Source organism: Sphaerodactylus townsendi, linkage group LG05 (genome assembly GCF_021028975.2).
Source record: "Sphaerodactylus townsendi isolate TG3544 linkage group LG05, MPM_Stown_v2.3, whole genome shotgun sequence".
NCBI lineage: Eukaryota > Metazoa > Chordata > Lepidosauria > Squamata > Sphaerodactylidae > Sphaerodactylus > Sphaerodactylus townsendi.
In genome coordinates, this window is record NC_059429.1 from 58,939,398 (window position 1) to 58,961,456 (window position 22,059).

Below are 22,059 nucleotides of genomic sequence, written 5' to 3' on the forward strand. Positions count from 1 at the left end.
ACATTCACAGGATTGTTGTGAAGATAAAATGGAGGAAAGGTGAACTTTAAATAAAATAAAATAAAATAAAATAAATAAAAGCAAACAGTGCCTCAGGTGCTTTCCATGATCTCTTCCATTCCTTTATTTATACCACAAGCAGGTTTAATTGCAGAAATAAGGTAAACTGTGTATATGTTGCTCTCATCTTTTATACTGACATTCTATTGCAACATGTAACTTTAAAAGCCACCTCTTCTATCACTCCCTGTGACATTTCTCTGTCATAACTGTATATTTCTTCATTGCAACAACTATGTTACCAGAAGAAATATCAACGAAACATGGAAAATCAGTTTGTCTACCTGACACATTTCAGGCACTGCTTTTTGTCTCAGGCACTAAAAATTATGTATTAAAAATAAATATTATGGAGGAATATCATATATCCAATCTAATCAAAATTATTTTTTGTATTGTATCTCACTTTAAAATATTGTATTGTATCTCACATTGTATTGTATCTCACTTTGGTTTAAATACTTTAAAATAAGAACATGTATTTTTAGGGATCAACTTAAATTTAAGATTTATAAAATAGATATAAAATATTTATAACATAGATATACATCCATGTCCCTTGTTAGAGTGTGTGAAGTTTGGGCCTCAGATGCCATTTCTCCACTTCAGGGGTGGGGGTCCACCCTTGGAGGAGGATTGAATCCCAAGGATTCCTGAGACCTCTGGGGTATTTTCCTGGTGACATGGCCAGTGCTCATGTAGATAATCTGGTCTCCCTCAGGAATGATGAGGAGGATCATTGACATGATTGCTCCTGAACAATCTCACCCCACGGACAGAGCCCTTCAAGATCTGCGGACAATGAAGCAGGAGGGGCAACAGCTTGAGCGCAGGTGGTGGAAATCGTACTGTGGATCTAACTAGACACTGTTGAGAGCCCATTATCAAGCCTAGCAAGTGACGGTGGCAGTGGCAAAGAATGTGTATTTCTCTGCCCTCATGAGTCTACAAGTAGCTGTCCAGCAGAGTTATTTAGGGTGGTTAATATAAGGCCCTGTGGTAAACACCTCTTTGATGGAGGAGACAGTGCCAATGCTCTTTGTGGACCCCTATGGTGCTGAGCAATTATTAACTGGTAGCCAACATCCCATTTTTGGGCAAGGTCCTGGAGACAGTGGTGGCAGTGGCTTAATTACAGGCTTTCTTGGAAGAAACTAATTTTCTGGGCCCATGTTAATCTTGTTTCAGGCATTGTTATAGCATGGAAATGGCCTTGATCATCCTGACAGATTTACTTTATTGGGAGAGAGACAGGGGATATACTACCCTGTTAATTCTCCTTGGACTTTCAGTGACTTTTGATATCATATAGTCCATGGTATTTTGCTGGATTGGCTCTTGGGAATGGGGTTGGGAGGCACAATGCTTCTCCTCCTACCACTGGAGCCAGTTTCAGAAGATAGCATTGAGGGACTTGTGCTTGCAGTCCTGGAAGCTCCATTATGGGGTTCCCCAGGGCTCAATCCTGTCCTCTATACTGTTCAATATCTACATAAAGCCACAGAGTGAGATCATCAGGGGATCTAGAGTCAAGTGTCATCAATATGTAGATGACACTCAGCTCTATCTCTTCATTTCATCAGTCAGGAGAGGCGTTCTGTGTTCTGGACTACTGCCTGGAAGCAGTTATGAGCTGGTTGAGGACCAACAAACTGAGGTTGAATCCAGACAAGATGCATGTTCTCTGTTTTCCAGGCTCCCGTGTCTGTGAGATCACAAGACACCTGGTTCTGGTTGTATTGTCCCAGAAGGATCAGGTGCAAGGTCTATGGGTGCTCCTGAATTCATCACTGTTTTTGAGATTCAGATAACAGCTATGGCCATGAAGGACTTCCATCAGTTCTGCTTGGTTCACCAGGTCCACCCATTTTAGGATCTAGCACAGTGTTACATGCTCTGGCAACCTCTCGATTGGACTTCTGTAATGTGCTATATGTGGGCCTGCCCTTGAAGATGGTCCAGAAGCTGGAGTTGGTGTAGAATGCAGCAGCTAGGCTGTTAGCTGGCATATCTGGCCAGACACACATCACACTGGTCCTTAAGGAACTACACTGGCTCCCAACTTGCTCCTGGGCTCAATTCAAGCCCTAAACAGCTTGGGCCCTGCTTACCTGGCAGCAGTGACCGGAACAAGGCAGTGGAAACAACCAGCAGGAATGAAGGAAACAAAAAGTGTCAGGGAAGTGGAAACTGGAAGGGAAGAAGGCAGAAATGGGATTTCTCTTGCCTGAAAATTCCCCACAGACCCACACTTGTAGTAATAGCAGCATTAGTAGCAACATTAATAAAACTAATTCAGAAAATCAAAAGTAGGGTATCATGGAGCATCTTCTTTCAAATCTATTAGATTTTACATCCTTTTCATTCTAAATAAACTTTATTCTATCAATGGAATAAATCAGCTGAGACTTGCTGGCATAAATAAATAAATCTGACCTGAACAACTCCCCATTCAAAAATATTGTAAACGTTCCAATTCTAATCAGAACTATTTTCAGTGATAGGTTGAATTCTTCCAGTCTGATGCCTATTCTGATGCCATACGGTCTGATTTCAAAGTCCTAGATAAGTGGTGGCAAACCTATGGCACGGGTCCCAGAGGTGGCACTCAGAGCCCTCTCTGTGAGCACACACGTCATGTGGGAGAAAAATCACCCCCCACACACATTTAGGCTGGCCTGGGCTGCTGGACCTGATGTGTGTGCACCTCAGTGAGCAGGGAGGACTCGGCTGGCAGGCCTGGTGCCTGTGCTCCAGGTGGCTGCTGGCCGGAGGAGGGGGGCGAGGTGGCAGAGATGCTAGAGTGGCGCATATGGAGCCTACAGCAGGCTGGCCCCTGCTCGAGGCAGTTATTCAGGTTAAACTGCTGCATTGACACTTTGCGATAAATAAGTGGGTTTTGGGTTGCAATTTGGGCACTGGGTCTCGAAAAGGTTCGCCATCACTGTCCTAAGGCCATTCCGCACATGCAGAATAATACACATTCAGTCCACTTTCACAATTGTTTGAAAGTAGATTTTGCTATTCCGCACAGTAAAATCTAGCTTCAAAGTGCATTGAAAGTGGATTGAAAGTGCATTATTCTGCATGTGTGGAAGGGCCCCTAGATAGCAGAAGTCAGGAGAAACCGGGACAAAAATATATGAATACAGATTCAACTGATTCTAACGCGTCCTGTTCATGCAATACTGCCGTTTTCCTACCATGATCTAATTTATCAAATCTTTCTGTTGGCAATTATCAGGGAAAAAGAAGATGGCAACAAAAACCAACTGGAAGAAATGCATTTTCGGCTATGCATGCATCGAACATGATCACAATCTTTTTGCTATTGTTTTTCATCATTACTGCCTGTCACGAAGCAGTTTTGCAAAAGAAACCTTTTTCCTCTTCTTCACCCACACCTAATAATCTGTTTGCAGTTTTTGACTCTAGTTGCCTCGCCTACTTCTCCATCCTCGTTGCTTTTTTCAACACTTCCAAAATTAGTATCATTGCTTATTTTAATTAACAGGCTGCTTCTCCTCATCTTTCACATCATTAATAAACAAGTTAAATTAAAGTAAACATTAAAAACTTTGCTTTCATCAACCCACATACCTCAGCCTCACTTATCAGTATAAAGTATCTGATGTTGAAATATTTCTGTTTGCATTGTCTACAACTATGATAAAGCACCATAGAAAAAACTCAGAGAAACAGTTTGCCTAAACGAATGTTTGGCTAAGTGGAAAGCCAACTGAGTTTGGGAACAATATGGAAAATGTGGCCAACAAAGAATTACACAGGTTTCTGAAAACAGCTTTTGTTTGTGGAAGCCACACTGATATTCCTGACTTGTATGATTGCTAGAATCATGCATGGAGCTTTGGACCTGAATTCACAAACCTTTCAATAACATCAGTTACTGAGAATAAAACCTGCCTTTCCGTCCTGCCTGCTTGGGTACTTTTGGACTGGCTGTCATCCTTCTTGCATTAATTTATTTATCCTCTGCATGGGCTCCAGTGTGGCAACCAACAACACCTTTGCTGGTGGTTGTGCCCACCAGCTGTTGACAGTATCCCAAGAGACTCAAAGGGGGGGGGAGCCCTGCTCCGTGGTATCCTTGTGCAATCTCTGTGACAGAATGAGTATGGAGAGAAAATGGTCGAGTGACCTTGAACGGGTCTGAGGATCCAGAAAAATAGTACAAAACACTGTGGGTATTAAGCTGCTTGGGGACAGCTGGTAGAGGTCAGACATCTCCCCAAATCTTGAGATTGAGATATTACTCTACAGTAGTATGTTATTGTCTTTAAGCTAGCAATACAGTGAAAGCTAGCAGTATTCAGCATAGAAAAACAAGGAAAAGAAAACAGATATTATCAGTGCAGTCAAAAATGAATGACAATGCAGAAAACATCATTCTGTTCATTTTGAGATAGCGTCACAACATTATGTGAGCAACTAAGTATTTCTTCTGTAATTGCATAATCTTGATACACTTTAGGAAGTAATCTGTACATTGATCCAGGTTCCCTGACAAACATTTTCTTTGGCAATGGATCAGAATTAATCTATGAGCCAAACTTGAGAAATATGTCAGTGATACAAAAACTGTCTTCTGACATGTTTTTAAATTCCTGAAATGTATCTTAAATTGAAAAGATATCAACTTGCCATAGGCCAATTTGCCAATCAACTTAGTCCAACTGTTTCTTCTTTCTACAGAGAAAAAAAACCCCTTTGCCCATATCTTTGAACCGTACCTGTTTAACAGAAGGGGTATTTGATTTTGATTGAAATACAGCCTGCAGGAAAAGGGTTCAGTATCCCTTCTTCCTAGTATTCCAGTCAAATTTGTAGCCTCCTGCAGTTTTATTTAAATTTTATTTAAAGGCTTGGGACTGCTCATGCATCATACACATCTTATCTAGCTTGGCTCTCACTTTAGAGCTAAGTTGAAAGGCACATTTAATGACACAATTATTTAGAGAATCTCATACGGGCACTTCCACTTAAAAGATCTCTTATCTAGGAATAATTAGGACACCAAATATTGTATAACATTCACAGTGTTGGCTGCACTGAAGGCAAAGATAATTGTATTTGAACTGCCTTGCTGTTGCTGGAAAATTCGGAGCTTGCCAGCTGCCACAGACCTTTGCTTTGAGATCCACATGACAGCACAATCAAATTGACGTTCGGTCCTAAGCTCATTTCCTTTGCCCTGGTCTCCTTCTCCTATAGTATGAGGCTGACTATTTGATCATCATCCGAGAAAAGGTCTGCTGCAAAATGTCAGCTTTCTTCAGATAATGCTTCTAGTTGTATATGTCATCATGTTAGTTGCTCATTCATTAAAAATTTAAAATTTCCCAACTTTTAATCTACCGTATATACTCGCATATAAGTCAACTTTTTCAGCATGTTTTTTGTGCTGAAAAAGCCCTCCTCGACTTATACGCGAGCCACCTGCAGCTGCTGCCGCCAGTCGTCCCCCTCACTCACGAAGTCATCTTTTACTTTCCCCGCAGGCTCTGCAGACTTGTTTCAGGGAAGCTGCTGCTCCGGGCAGCCTGTCTCTATCTTTCTAAAAAGGGCCACCACGGCCCCTCACTTACTTAGTCATCTTTTTCTTTTTCTCCAAAGAGTGCTTAAGCAATCTTTGGAACATTGTCCTTTTAAGAAAGATAGAGACAGGCTGCCTGGAGTGGCAGCTTCCCTGAAACCGAGCCTGCAGAGCCTGCAGGGAAAGAAAAAGATGACTGAGTAAGTGAGGGGCGGTGGCGGCAGGGCAGTGGGCAGCAGCCTGCTGGGCACCCCGGAGGCGTGTACCCGGTGTCATGGGTGGTCCTGGCTCTTCCCTGACCCCACCTGCTCTGGTGTTTCCTTGCTTGCAAGCAAGGAAATGCCAGACAGAGCAGTCACCTGCTTTTTGGGTTTCCTTGCTTGCCAGAGCAGCCAAGGGCTGGGGCTGCTGTGGGGATCTGGGAGGTGGAGAGGGGGGGAGTGATCCGGTGGGGAGTGGGCACCCTGGCTTTTCTCTGTCCCCACCTGCTTTGGAGTTTCCTTGCTTGTGAGCAAGGAAACATCACACAGAGCAGTCATCTGCTTTTTGGGTTTCCTTGCTTGCAAGCAAGGAAACCCCAAAAGCAGGCGAATGCTTTTGCAAGCAAGGAAATGCCAGAGCAGCCAAGGGTAGAGCAGCCAAGTATATATGGCATATCAAATCACTAGGACCCAAATGGAGCATTCTAAAACAGACGAACCAGTATGTGGTAAATGAAGTTACATTTTTTTTCTTTTAGTGAGACAGTGTAGAGAGGCAAGAGCTTTGTACTTGAGATAAATCAATATTTTATGTTCGCTCTGTCTCTGAGCACACAAGCTCCATCCCTTCACCTCATTGGCCCAGGACTGAGATCTGCCCCTGAGTAGAGCAGACCATCACAAGAGTTGTGCTTTCTAACAGTTGGAACCCCCAAGTGGTACCATTATATCTGCACTGGATATTCTGGCTACAGCATAGGTTTTTGCCAGTGATGCGAGGTCATGTGGCGTAAGAATTAGCCTACTTTGCATAATTAGAAGAAGAAGAAGAAGAAGAAGAAGAAGAAGAAGAAGAAGAAGAGTTTGGATTTTTATCTCCCCTTTCTCTCCTGCAGGAGACTCAAAGGGGCTTACAATCTCCTTGCCCTTCCCCCCTCACAACAAACACCCCGTGAGGTAGGTGGGGCTGAGAAAGCTCCAAGAAACTGTGACTAGCCCAAGGTCACCCAGCTGGCATGTGTGGGAGTGTACAGGCTAATCTGAATTCCCCAGATAAGCCTCCACAGCTCAGGTGGCATAGCTGGGAATCAAACTCGGTTCCTCCAGATTAGATACACGAGCTCTTAACCTCTTACGCCACTGCTGCCAAGTAAATGATGCCACTGCATTTGCAGTGGCTTGCACGAACCACTTTCTGTCTTGCTGCAGCTAAAGCAGATTCTAAGGATCTAGTTACATGTTAAATACTTTTATTTTTCAACGTACGTGTTTCGGGTATAAGTAGAATTTAATTAGCAGATATCAAACTCCAGGATGTGATGCTGGCACCTAAGATAGTAAGCTACAATGGACTATATATATTCACAGTCCTTTCCAAGGGCAGAAGCAAATGGGGGCTACCTTACTGGCAGCTAGCATAAGGGGCATACTGCCCATGGGGACATGAGGTATCCCAGGACCCTGGGCACACACCATTTGCTTACTTGGGGGGGGGGCGGTGGGCACCAGCTGGGTCCTTGCACCCGGCATCTCCTGCGGTGAGGCAACCTGGCCAGTGTCCGATGGCTCCCTCCATGCCAGGATGCCACTTGCTGGCTGTGAGCTGTTTGTCGTGGTCACAGGCTGGATCCTGCCCTCCCCAGGGAGGCTGGGAAAGGCAGGAGCTGGTCTGCTGTCACGGGGCCCACCTGAGCCACCCGCCTGAGCTGCCCACTGCCGAGCCCTGCCCTCCCCAGCCTCCCTGCTGGCTGCCATAAGTGGGGTGTAGGTGTGTTTGTAGGGAGCTGGGGGAGCTAGGAACTGGTCATGCCCTGAGTGCCATTTTTGACCTGTACACCTCTGCCCAGCACGAATGTTCTGCTTTAATTCTGGATTTGTAAAGATGTTAGAAGCTTGACCTTCTACCTGCACCATTTAGTTTCCAACAATCAAGAACCATTTTAAGGCTCATACGTGAATCCCCCTGGAGTACAAAAGAAAGGAAAAGCCTACCATCTTGTTTTGCAGAGTAGCCTCTGAAAAACAAGGAAGTTGCAGTCCTCCCCTCCTGTTGCCTTCCAGCAGCAGTTCAGAGATACATAGTCTCTGAGCATTATAGCTAATAGCTACCAAAAGGATTCCCTGATTCTGTCCCTTTTAAACCAGAAAGGAAAAAGGGAAACAACCCTGACTCAGTATACACTATTCACAAAGGTTACGTTACAAAATTAAAATCAAACATTTTGTTATAAAGTGTACACAAAAAGGCAAATTAAAAATCTGTCTTGTCTGGAATATAAACTGCTAGCTTTACAAAAGCTGTAACAATACAATATGCATAATTGATCTCAATATCAAATGACCAATTAAGACCATATGCATCTCAACCTCAAAGACCTTCCTCACTGGCCACAAGTAAGCTGTTTTCTCCCTTTTAAAGCCATATAAAACAAAAGCAGTAAAAGCAAACTGCAGATGACAAGGCAAGTATCTCACATATAGCGCAATCCAGAGCTGTTGCGTGGCCAGTTCTGGCATAGTTCTGGTGTGGTTCTAGCACTGCCCCACCCCCTTCAAAGGGGTTTCCAGTGTATCTTGGATAAGGTGACCAGATAAGGTGACCTTCGTGAACCAGGATGGTGGGCGGCCCCCCGTGCGCGCGCGCACACACACTCACGCAGCCGCAGGAGCGCACTGCCTTCTGGGGCACTGCCATTTCCCACCCTGTGACAGGGCAGAAAACGGCAGCGCCCCAGAAGGCTATGCCCCTGCGGCTGCGTGTGCATGCGGCCGCAGGAGCGCACAGCCTTCTGGGGCGCTGCCGGTTCCCACCCTGTGACAGGGCGGGAAACGTCAGCGCCCCAGAAGGCAGTGTGCTCCTGCGGTCACGTGGGAGGCTGCCGCACTGCCTTGCGCCCCAGAAGGCAGTGCGGCAGCCTTCCAAAACCTGGGACATTGGGGAAAACCCACGGGATGTGGGACAAGTTCTTTCAAGGCGTGAATGTCCCGCCAAAAGAGGGACAGCTGGTCAGCTTAATCTTGGAGGATGGCTCCGCTGGTGCGAGGGGACTGAAAGGGCATTGGAAGCCAAACAACATCAACTCCACCCCAGGAAGCTTCCTCCACACAGCCACAGCTTGGGGCAGTACAGGTGTGCCAATGCAGAACTAGGCACTATGGCCGGCCGAGCATCTCAGGCCCCACAGCAGGTGAGTGCTGGTGGATTTATCCCTCCACTAGGGCAGGTGAAGGGAAGGGAAGGGAAATTTGCTGGTGTAAGCCTGGGCCACCTCCAGAGGGGGATTCGGTTCATCTCCTCTGGATTGGGCTGCCCATTAACATATCTGCACTATATTGTTCTTATATTTTTTAGAGGACAGTAGCCCATTTTATTGCTGAAGAATGGAGACATAGACCAAGGTCAGCCGGCAAAACCATTGCAGATAATTCCCAAACTTAAAAACATTGAATAATATTTCTCATCATATACAGAATGCTTTTTTCTCACCACTGAGTAATTGCAGCATGTACCCATCCTGTATGTTTTCAGTTAAGGAAGCAGAGTGCTTTTGGACACATGCAGACTGCCTTTCACTTAACATTAAGCACCAATTTTTTATTTGCATTTTTTAAATGTGTTTTGCTCTTTAATAATTTCACCCATTTTTAACAAGGACAAATGTTTATTTGATTTATTCTATTCATTAGTCATTTCAATGGAAATGTATCTCTTCTTGTTTACTGTCTATTCGGAACTAAGTTTTTAGAGATGTTACTCATCCATGGAATCCTGATTACCAAATTTCAGGCAAATAAGAATGAATTAAGTTACAATGTTCCCAATTCTTACTTTTCCTATCTAACTAGGGTGAAATTGTCAGGAATTGTATCTCTTTGAAGGGACCTGCCTTGCCAAATTCTCACATACAGAGTGGCACAAGAAGTCATCTGGCCATCCCAAATGTCAGGCAGAATTACACAGTGGCACAGAGATTTGCATTTTGGCACCCAAGGGGAAGGCACTAAATCATTGGCACAGTTTAGCAGTTGCAGAGCAACAGAACTGCAAAAACAAGTGATAGAAAACTTGTCAAAGTAGAGAAAGTATTCTGCACAGGCAAGGATAAAGTTGTGTTCATGCAGATCATGGTAGAGCCATGACCAGAGCAAGTACAGTGTGCAGAAATATAGCAATCCCTTTTGGCAGCATTGATATCCACTGCTTATTGGCTGATATGCCTAATATTTGCAGCCCCATCAAAAGGAAGAGCAAATCTACTGGTGGGAGTGGTGTGGGGCTGTGCTGGTGGATCTGCCCTCCTGGGACACTTACCCTGGTAGAGGGGCAAATTTGCCAGTGGAAGCCATCGTGGTCCTTCCTGGTGGTGGATCATAAGGTTGGATGCTGCACCAGTGTCTCTGCACCCCTGCTGCTGCCAGCATAGTGGAGGCAGTCTGGGGGCATGGATGGAGGAGGAGCTGATGCTTGTTGGCTTTTCCCTGGCCATTGCCCCTGTTGGGCTGGCGTCAGGGACTTATACCACTGAAAAGGTGATGTAACTCTATTAAGCCCAATGGGACTTTTGGTGGTGTGAAGACAACCCCCCAGACCCCCCCCATTTTGGCCTTCCCATGACACCAGATAGCTTTCTTGAAGGCAGTGTGTCGGCATGGCTGTGGTACAGTGGCCAGGCACTTGGATTGGACTGCCCATCACTTTTTCCCTTCTTCCACCATACTTTCATTGCACTCAAAAGGAAACAGAAACTGCAAAACACCGGAACACTAAGGATCAACTACTTTCTCTGATTATTTTTGAACATCATTGATGTTTTAGTTCAGATACAATATAATAACTATATTAAAATATGAAGTGTATTCAGGCTAGGTTTTAATTAGTTGTCATCTGGCTATACATTATTCTGTCACACTCAACATTCAAAAGAATCTCTCCCACACAAATTAAAGCTCTGGACCAATATGCATGCTTGCATCCTGCTTGCATCTGGTTATAGTTTTTCCCCAGCATGTTGTAGTGGTTAAGAGCAGTGGACTCTGTTCTGGAGAACCAGATTTTATTCCCACTCCTCCATGAGAATGGCAAACTCTACTCTGCTGGTGAACCAGATTTGTTTCCCTCCACATGCAGATTGCTAGGTGACTACCGGTATGAGCTAGTTCTCAGAACTCTCTTAATCCCATCTACCTCACAAGGTGTTTGTTGCACGGGGGAATGGAAGGAGTTTATAATAGGGTTGGAGATTCGGATGGTCCGAATCTGGATTTTGGCCGAATCTTCATTGATTCGGACAGATTCGGATGAGCAGGGCCCGAATCTGAACTGTCCGAATGCCATCTGATCCGAATCCATCACCAGCCGAATTGCGTTTTTATTTTTTTGCTCGTTTTTTCATGTTTTGGCCTGCAGGGGGCGCATTTAAATGCAGGGGGCGCATTTTTAAAGGTATTGGCATGAAAATTTCAGGGTATCATCAGGTGACTGTCCCCCCAGGTTTGGTACAGTTTGGTTCAGAGGGGGCCAAAGTTATGGACCCCCAAAAGGGGTGCCCCTATCCCCCATTCTTTCCAATGGGAGCTAAGGAGATGGGGGCTACCCTTAGGCTAATGAGAGATGCTAAATACAAGGATGTAGGTAAGGGGGGTTCTCGGGTTCAACCCCCCATTACATACCTGAACCTCCACCCCCTGTTTGTGGGTTTTTTGTATTTTTAGTGTTTTTTTCAGTTTTAGGCCTGCAGGGGGTGCAGTTTTTAAGCTAACAGCACCAAAATTTCAGGGATGTTTTGGGAGACTCTCCTGATGATTCTACCCAGGTTTGGTGAGGCTTGGTTCAGGGGGTCCAAATTTATGGACTCCCAAAGGGAGTCCTGTTGTTTTTAATGGGAGCTGATAGAAGATGGGGGCTACACATTTGAGGGTCCATAACTTTGGACCCCCTGAACAAAACTTCACCAAACCTGAGAGGTATCATTAGGAGAGTCTCCTAAAGATACCCTGAAAGTTTGGTGCTGCTAGCTTAATAATTGCACTCCTGACAGCAGGCACCGCCCCCAAAATTTCCCAAGATTCCCCTTTTAAATCCCCCCCTTCGGCGTGGATTTAAAGGGAGAATCTGAGGTCCCCAGTTTAAACATTGAAAGTGATGCTGTTTCAATGTTGTTTTAACTGGGGAGCCCAGATTCTCCCTTTAAGGTGGATTTAAAAGGAGAATTTGGGCTCTCTAGTTTAAACACCATTGAAAGTGATGCTGTTTGGGGCGGATTCCAGCATCACAGTGGCTGCCCATGGGAGGGGGGGCGCAAAAGTCAGATTTTGCACCAAGCTCCATTTTCCCTAGCTATGCCTCTGCCCAGCAGGGAGGGCAGAAGGGGCTGCCAGCTGCAGGCTGGGAGCCAAGTTGGTGGGGGGGCAGGGAAGGGAGCAGGGGAGTCTGTTGTCCCTGGCCTCAGAGAGCTGCTTTTATAAGCACTGAGGCCAGGGGCAGGGCTTGGGGAGGCATGGCCCTGCCCCCAGGGGCATGTGGAGGCATGGCCACACACCCCAACCCCCCCATAAAAAATCTATACCTACGTCCCTGGCTAAATACAACAAAAAGTATTTTTCAGTTATATTCATAGCAAGAAAAAGAACAAGGAAAGAACAGTTCCACTACAAGGAAAGTAAAGTGGAATTTTAACAGGTGATGAAGAGAGGGCAGAACTGCTCAGTTTCTACTTTGTGTGGGACTTTTGTTGCAAGAACAATGGTACTTAATATGGCAAAAGGAGAACACATAACAAAGGAAGGGAGTTGAAGCCTAGGATAGGCATGGAGGTGATATGTAAAACCATAGCTTCTTTAAATGAAACCAAAGAAAGATGAATTGCAATCAAGGATACTAAAGGAACTTAATGATGTAATTTCAGCATCTCTGTCCATCATTTTTGAGAAATCTTGGAGAACAGGTAAGTTACCATAAGATTGGAGGAGGGTAAATATAGTCCCCATCTTCAAGAGGGGGGAAAGGAATATCCAGGTAACTAGCATACCTGGTAAGGATTTAAAACAAATAATCAAACAGTCAGTTCTTTAACATTTTTTTAAAAAATGTCTGTGATTACTAAGAGCCAATCAGGGTTCTCAAGAGCAATGTCAGATTTAACTTTAACCTTATCTTCCTTTTTGAGAGAGTTACTACTTTGTTGGGAATGATGTGGACATGGTTTATCTTGATTACATTATATTCTTGTTGACAAATTGGTAAAATGTGGTTTGGATCCTATTACTGTTAAGTGGATTCGTAAATGGCTGACAGGTCACAACTAAAAAGTGCTTGTTAATGGTTTTTAAGTTTTTCTTTAGGTAGCAAAAATCAAATGCACATGCCTTGGGAGTAGCACATGCAAAAAAGACATAGAGGTTTTAGTAGGTCATGTGCTGAATATGACTCAGCAGTGTGATACCGTGGCTAAAAATCCACATGTGATTTTGGGCCACATCAAGAAGTAGAGCATGCAGATCAAGTGAAATTATAGTATTACTTTGCTCTGGCTAGACCTCACTTGGAGTACTATGCTCAGTTTTGGGCACCACCATTTAAGGATGTTGATAAACTGAAACATGTCTGAGAAGGAGTTTGGAGACCAAGAGCCCCATCTGGTGTGTGTGTGTGTGTGTGTGTGAATCCATTCATAGGAGTAGCAGGAACCCGTGCCAGTGGATTTTCCCTACTGGTGTAGTGGGGGCGGCCCCTCCCAGCCATGTGGTGTGTTACTCCAGCAGCTGGGCATCCAGACATATGCCACCCTTTTGGGGGGCATAAGTCTATTAAACCCAGTGGGGGGGGGGTTGACAGTGGGGAGGCTTTCCAACTTGCAAAGTCTCCCTGTGCAAACTTGCAAAGTCTCCCCTCTCTTTGGGAGCAATGGGGCAACACAGCTGTAGTGCCACAGCCGATTGCCTAAAGCCTTGAATGGGGCTGCAAATCTTATGAGGAAAGGTTAAAGGATCTGGGGATGTTTAGACTTAAGAGAAGATGACTGAGAGGTTATATGACAATAATCTTCAAGTACCGGTATTTGAAGGGCTGTCATATAGAGGATGGAGCACTGTTGCTTTCTGTTGACCTATAAAATACTGGCTGCACATCCATTATAAATGCCTTGATAATTCGCTGATCCAATCACGCTGAGTGAACTTCATCATTCCAAATGGAGTATAGCAGTGTTAGCAAAGATCAATGAATTGGGCTATGATAGTGACTCCTTTGACATGTGAACTGTTAGGGAGTCATTTGCCGTCATTAAGGAGCGACTACTAGCAATGGACTTCCAAAAATTACAGAGATTGGGAAACAAATCCTGCTCACCAATGAATGTGGAAACTCCATTTGTACAGGGAAAACTGGCCTACTACTTGGCAGCACTTACCAATCCCATTCATAGGCGAGCCTATATGCTGGCTAGATTCAATATTATGCCATCCCCACTTCATAGAGGAAGACTCAAGGGCTTACCGAGCGATAAGGGGCTATGTTCCTGCAATCTGGGGCAGCTAGATTCTATTTTGCATATCCTTCTACACTGCCCATTATACCAGAAATTAAGATCCAGTTTGTTAACCCAGGTCATCGATCCTATCGAGGCCCTGCCAGAGTCAGGTAAAGTAATTCTTCTTTTAAACTGTAGTGATTTTAATGGATGTCTCACAGTGGCAAAGTTCCTGTCCAAGGTCTGTAAATTGAACTCTTGATCAATGTGAAGTTACCTTTACTATTTTAACTGTATTTTAAATTAGTCTGTTTTGTATGCCATTAAAGGGTTTTGAATCGAATCGCTTTCTGTTGACCCAGAAGGTCATGCCAGAACCAACATTAAACCAGAAATTAAATCAAGAGTTTTCAGTGAAACAATAGGAAGATCTTCGTGACAGAGTGAAACAGGCTTCCTTACGAGATGGTGGGCTGTCTTTTTGGAAGTTTTTAAGCAGAGACTAGATGGCCAACCAACAGCAGTGCTGATGCTATGACTCATTACGAATTTAAGAAGATTGTGAGTGGGAGGGCAGAAAGAGATGAGCTAGTGTGCAGCACTTGTGGCTCTTTCTTACATGTCCAGGGTAATGCTGAACACCGCGTTGGGGCCAGGAAGGAATTTTCTTCTAGGCCAGGTTGGATCAAGAATCTTGGAGGCTTTTTGCCTTCCTCTGGGCATAGAACAGGGGTCACTTAAGGAATAAGAAGCTGTGAATTTCCTGCATAGTGCAGGGGGTTGAATTAGATGAGCCCTGAGGTCCTTGCCAGCTGTATATTTCTATGTCAACAATTATAGTGTTTGACATCACTACAGTGTAATTAGAAATGCAGATTTTTTTTTAAAAAAAAGACTGTAAAACAACAACTTTGTGATTCTAATTCTCTGGGATTCAGCTGAAGCAAAGATACTTAGCTACATCTATGATAAATGGAGGAAGGCTTTCTCTACGACACAGCTGCCTAGCCTAGTGAGACTGCCTAGCTGAACTGTGTGTGTTAAAGGGTAAAACTGTACAGTGTCCTGGGAACAAGAAGGAAAGGGAGTATGACATCAGAGAAGAAACACAGTTGGGTCATCAATTAGAAGCATCATCTACAAAACAAAACAAAAATCACTTTTTCTGAGTGCTTGTTTCTTTCCTACATAGCATTATCTTGCACAGCCACTTGTGAATTGGAGCATGAGGGCCAAATGTGGAAGGCAGTATATTGACTAAGCTTTTGATTTGCTATTTATAATGCTCCTCTTGAACTATGAACCTGCAATCCTCAACCCTCAATTCAAACAAGCTTCATGAAATTATTGTATTTCCAGAGGAATTATTGTATTTGAGAAGAAAAATATCCTCTTAGATAGTAACTAGAGCTGAAAATGATGCATTGGATTTACCATGAAGGCTTTTTCTCAACAGTGGGGTGAAGTCATCCAGACTGGTTAGGTCATGCCTCCAACTGTTCAGACAGAGCCATGCAGATTTCTGCAAAATCTATGGTAGGCGGACCCTATCTAGTCCTACAAAAGCTCTGCTTCAATTTGACAATTTTTTAAAGAAAAAATTCCACATCCCAATCTTTAATCAATCTGAAATTTAAGGGTAGGGAGTGGGTGAATTCACCCCACAGGTGTGAAGACACCTTCATGGAAAGTCCAATGCGTCATTCTTTAACAGTGGGGGGCTCAGTCATACAGGCTAGTTATATACCACAGCTGACACTTCTGGATGGGCATCTTTATCTTACTGAAACCATCTACAAGAGAGAAGGAGAAGGGTTTCCTTATTAATCTTACTTCACCACTTGTTGCAGGATTCTTTTCCCAAACACTGCTTCGACTGACTCCTGTTGGTCAATATGATAATGTTTCACAAACATAGAGAAAGACGAGCATGTAACTGGCTGCATATCTCTTTTATCAGAGCTCTGGTAGTGAACGAAGCAGATGGGTCTGCCAATTGGGTTGAGTGTGCAGTGATCCTGCTTGGAACACTTTCACTCTGCGTCTCATATGCTGTCCTTATACAGTTCCATATCCATTTTGCTATCATGGCTGTTCTGCGCCTGGGGCGGGGTCCCCGTCGGGACCCCTGTTGCCAACCCACCTTCCCCTGCCCAGATGCTGGAACTTCCGGCCTCACTCCCATTCTCCGGGGAGTGGACTAAGTGGGACAGCCACTTTAGCCACAGGTTGCTCTGGCTGCCCACAGCTGACCCAGTATCTGCAGAAAGCTAGGAAGGGAGAGTAGGGAAGCCTCCCTGCTAGCCTCTGGGCTGCTGACTTCTCCTGCCCCCTCAGACAGTCCACTGTCTCCCCTCCTCTCCAAGACCTTCACCCCTTCCCTCTTCTCCTCTCCTCCACTTAGACTCCCCCACTGTCGTCCTCCTCCCTGTCTCTCTATGTCCTTTCCTCCTTCCTCCTCCACATACACGCTCTCCCTCCTTCTCGTCCTCTCTCCCCGCCTTCCCGTGCTTCCCCTCTTTTATCCTCTCCCTGGCCTTCCGTGAGGTTGAAAACCCCGCCCTCATGCCTCCGCGCTCTCTTCTGCCTCCCGTACTCGGCCCAACAGGGCTCAGCTGGCCCTGTTCGTCCGGTTCGTCCCCTCTCCTGTTGCTGCGGCGACGGGACCTTTTGGCGCCTTGTTCCTCCATTGACAGAATGATGCATCTCCCTCCACAGCCGGGCCCTTCGCCCATTACCCCAGCCGGGGAGAGAGCCGGATGCCGCTCCAGTCTCCCGTCGACACAGCAACGGGACTCCACCCAGTCCGCAGAGTGCTCCTGTCCCCTGTCGACGCGGTGACGGGTCTCCCCTCCCGTTGCGGTGTCCTGCATCGCAGGGGCAACGCCCGCCGGCCGCGGGCTGGGGAGCAAGTCTGGAGAGGGGGTGAGGGCTACCCCCACTCCCAGACACTGGCTCTGGATGCATCACACACAATTCCCTTCTTTCCATATATGACAACCATGGAATCTGTGTGATATAAATCTCTAGTTCTTTTTATGTAAACTTGGGGAGCCTTCCTTACATCCAGCTCATGCCACTCCTTTTTCTTATCATGTTTTGGTTTTGGACAGTAAGATAGTAAGAATATCATCTGGTTTTGATGAAAAGAAGATCTCACCTTAGGAACAAAGTATGGATCCAGTAAAAGCAACACTTAGTTCTCTTGAAACATGCAGAGTTCATGCCTGATTGACAGGAAGTGGCATAGCACCAAGGAGGCGGGGGATGCGTGACGCTGCTGCGGGGCCATGGCGGGGACGTTCCGGGGCATGGCAGGGGCATTCCAGGAGTGTTCCAAGGTGAGGATTGGCAGGGGCGTGGCAGGGGCGCAGGGCACACGTGTGCCCCGGATGCTGTTTCCCCTCGCTCTGGCCCTGTTGACAGGGCATCAATCTCAGAGACCTATCTGGCTGACATGATGGCAACCAGAAATGCCACTTTCCATGTTAGAAACTTTAAATCAACTGTCTTTAATGGCTTGAAAGGCTTTCCTATAATGTCTCTTAATATAATGTCTCTTTAATGGCTTGAAAGACTTTCCTGTAATGTCTCTTTAATGGCTTGAAAGGCTTTCCTGTAACGTTTCCCCAAACTCCATGTAGGGAATCTATGTTAAACTGGAGATGTTCACTGAGCAACCCCCCCACCCAACCCCAAGAAATCTTTTAACTAATAGGTTTCTAGAAAGATGCTTATATCCTCTTTGACCCAGCATAGCTGCTAATGCACCCACCTGTCATTTAAACATGCTTGGACTCAAACAGTTCAGCCACCAATCAAACAAGAACTTAACTATGTCTCTGCATGATAGTTTAAGATGTTTACCTCATTGCTCTCATCCCAGACACAAAGACCTTCCAGGTAGTGTTACTTGGATCAGGTTTGTGATCTTCCTGCTCTTCTCCTGTGGAAGGAAGACTTTTCCTACAGTGGTATTTATCATCAGTCCCAAGTATAGGAGTTCTGTGTGCAGAACTAGTGCACTCTTCTCAGAAGCATAACTGGGCAAGAATGTGTCTGGGGGGTACTCCATGTCTTCTGCCCCCATGCAGCCCTGCCCCCTCCCCCTGTGGCTCCTCCAGTTATCTTTTCCAGCAGGCAGAAAACAGCTTTCTGCCAGCTGAAAACGGGCCAGGCTGGTGGGGCGGGGGTAGCCTGGCGAGGTAGGGCAGGGGCAGGGGGGTCAGGGGCAGGTGTGAGTTTTGCACTCCCCAGGCACACGCCTGGTGCAACGCGCCCTCCCGTCTCCTTGTAGCTTCGCCATTGACTCTTCTCTCTGTTCACAAGGAACCCATGATGGCCCAGTACCTGGATGATTTACAGAGCATGCCTGGACAGAACTTCTGCTGAGGAGGCCCAGATCAAGGTAAGGGTAAATGGATTCCCTGTAGTCTGAGATGAGCTACTCTACGCAGGCCTTCCCTTGCGTCTGATTCGGAAACTAAAACTGGTCCAGAATGCGGCGGCCCGTTTACTCACAGGGGGTGCTGCCAGAGACCATATTTCGCCTGTGCTGCGCCGCCTGCACTGATTGCCGGTTGAATTCTGAATCATTTTCAAAATGTTGGTATTGACCTTTAAGGCCTTGCGCAGACTGGGACCTCCGTACCTGCAGGACCGCCTTGCCCCATACGTCCCAAATTGGCCTCTGCATTCATAAGAGGCCAACTTACTGGTGATCCCTGGCCCCTCAATGATGCGGCTGGCCTTTACAGCTCTGGCCCCTGCCTGGTGGAACGCTCTACCTCCAGCTACACGGGCCCTGCGGGATCTTAATGATTTCCGCAGGGCCTGCAAGACAGAGCTGTTCCACCGGGCCTTAGGGGAGTCCGGCTGCTGATGGCTCCCCCCCTTTTACATCATCTATGGACCCTGCCGCCCTTTTCCCCTCCTCCTTCCTTTAAGGGGATTTGGTAGTTGGACGCCATCGATATATTTGATGTTAGAACGCCGCATTTTAATGGGGTTGGTTTTAATAATATAGAGCCATCATTTAATGTTTATTCAATTTTGGTTTTATTGATCTTACTGTGCTCTATCTATCTGTTTGTTCACCGCCCTGAGCCCTTTGGGGAAGGGCGGTTTATAAATATAATAAATAAATAAATAAATATCAATTATCACCTTGGTGAAGACACCAAGTGCCAATGACAGACCAAATGGCATGACTTAGTACTGGTAATGCTGGTCCCCCAAAAAGAAACAAATGTATTTCCTGGAAGTCATATGGGTTAACCATCTTGAAAGAGATAAGGAAGTCATGCTATAAAATTATTTGCAGAGTTGTCCTTTGTGACTCCATACAGAATTTTCTTTTTTGAACCCACCAACTTAACTTTTTTCAGACTCTCCATTCTCCTGATATCTTTGGCACAGTAAACAGGTATGAATACCCTTCCCCTGATTTTCTGGAGGCACTGATTCTATGGCTCCAATTTTCAAATGCTGTTGTATTGCTATCAGTAAGACAAACAGTTTCTCTGGGTCTTTGGGTTGGGGAGTTCTTAGAAAATTTTGGATGGGAGGAGGGAAGAAAACTAGATTCTGCACCCCTCCCAAATGATTTTGGATATCCATTTGACCATGACAGTCTCCTCCCAAGCCGGGAAGAAGAGAGACAGCTGGCTCTATCTGACAGTCAGGTGAAAGCATTTTTGCTGTTTTTCTTGTCCTGTTTTCTCAGGTGGGTGGCTATGTCTTTTTTGGAGTTCTGTTCCAGAAGGAACTTGATCTGGAGGGACTGTATCATTTCTGGTCCCTAGAAGTATAGGAATGAAATGACTGAAAGGGATGAAAGGAAAACTGTTTTTTTCCTTTATCCTTGTCTTTGGTGATCAGGGTGGAAGACGAAGGCATGGCTTTCTGTTTCTCTTTTATCTCAATAAGGACTTTCCCCAAAACCACAAATAATTGCTAAATAGTAGTCTGCCACCAAATTTTTCTGTGGATAAATTTGCTTTGTTAAGGTATTTATTTGAGTATTTTATCTATAAATTGTGGCATATCAGAACATTGGCAGCCTGTGCATATGAACATAACTGTATGTTTTCCAGAGCTGTATCTGCCAGAAATTGGTTAGCTCTGTGTATTTCTACCAATGTCCTCCATAGCATCTTAAGATCTACCTCTGGGTTGCTCAAGAGGTCATCTATCCAGACCACTGCAGCTCAGTCAAAATTAGATGATACTGCAGATGTCCTGGTGGCTAGGGAGCTCGCCTTGTGAGCCTTCTTTAGGCAGGATGGGGAGTTACATAGGAGTTCCCAGCAGAGGTGTATCTAGGGAAAATATAGCCCAGTGCAAAATCTGAATTTTCCACACACACCCGCCCCCTGTATGGGCGACCACCCTCTCCCACCATGACCAAACAACATTTTTTGCACCAGATCTTGAAGTCAGTGTATGGACCTGGGGGGGGGTGGGGGGAAGGAGGGGGTGGGCGTGATTTTCCACCACATGACTAAATGGCCACAACCCAATGGCATTTGACCCTATATGTACACCTGGGCAGTAAGCCCCTAGTTGCTAGCCAACAGCATGGGATCTGTAGAATGAACAGCCATGGCTGTGAATCTGGCAGAGGGACCACCTTTGGTCCACAGGGGCTGAAGAATTAGGAGGTTGGGCTGGCCTTTTCAAGGCCTTCGGGACAGGTCTCTCCCCCTTAGGGACAAACTCTGCACAACAGCTCAAAGGTGGACAAGTCTCTAATTCAGCACCAGAAGGTGTACTAGATCTATATCCTACCTATCAACCTCACCTGAGTGCCTGATTATTGAACCACTTACTTTGAACAGTTTACTTTTAATTTATTTATTATTTACTTTGCAAATAGTCTACCTTAGGTGCATACATTTGTTAAAGTCAAACCCTGCCCCTCTATGGCTTTTCAAATTGTAGCCAGTAATCCCGATTCTGAAAAAACAAACACAAAAGAGAGTTTTCCTGGGATCTTTTCAAGAATGCCCACTACAGCAGTAGAAAGGGAAGAAATCTCTTTTAAAAGGGAAGAAACCCTATCTGGCCCATTTGCACCAAGCTCCACAGAGTTTTAAAGTTTAAATCTCCTCTCTCTTCTGCTCCATTATTGCTTATGCAGAATCTTTCTGAGACTCTGCTGGAGGCTATTTTTTAAAGGTAGAGGCACCAAATGTTAAACATAGCTGCTGGTGACACTCCTTACAAAAACTGCAAAGATTGGTAAAGATTGGGTCAAGGGTCTACTTTTATGAGCCCCAGTTTTTTCTTCTTTGCAAACAATAGATGGGGGGGGGAAACCACTTGGAGGACCATAAAATTGCACTTCAACCCAATCTTTCCCAAACTTGGATGCTCTCTTAAAAAGGGCCATTAGAAGCTATACTAAAATTATAATGCCTCTAACTAAAAAAACAAAAAAATAGCCCCTAGAGTCCCATAAATACTCCTCATAGGCCAGTGGGGCGAACCTATGGCACTCCAGATGTTCATGGACTACAATTCCCATCAGCCCCAGCCAGCATGGCCAAAGGCTATAATGAAGCCAATTGTTGGGGGGATCCCCCCCCCAAATATACTGATATGAAGTTTTGGGATTATCTGGGAAAGCTGAAAAAGTTGGGGTCCAATATACCCAAATCTGAAGTTTCCTTCCCCCCGCCCTCCCATATAATCCTAGTGTACCCTTCTCATTGAGAATAACAGTGGAATCCAGTTCAGGAGGGGATCGCTGCAGTGAACAGAGGTGGCACAGCAA

General features: G+C 45.4%; 1 protein-coding gene across 2 annotated transcripts in view; it reads right to left on the reverse strand.

The window, feature by feature from the left end:
* Positions 1–22,059, reverse strand: part of PDE4B (phosphodiesterase 4B) — a 326,679-nt gene that overhangs the window by 100,806 nt on the left and 203,814 nt on the right. The gene's annotated exons all lie outside the window — the stretch shown is intronic.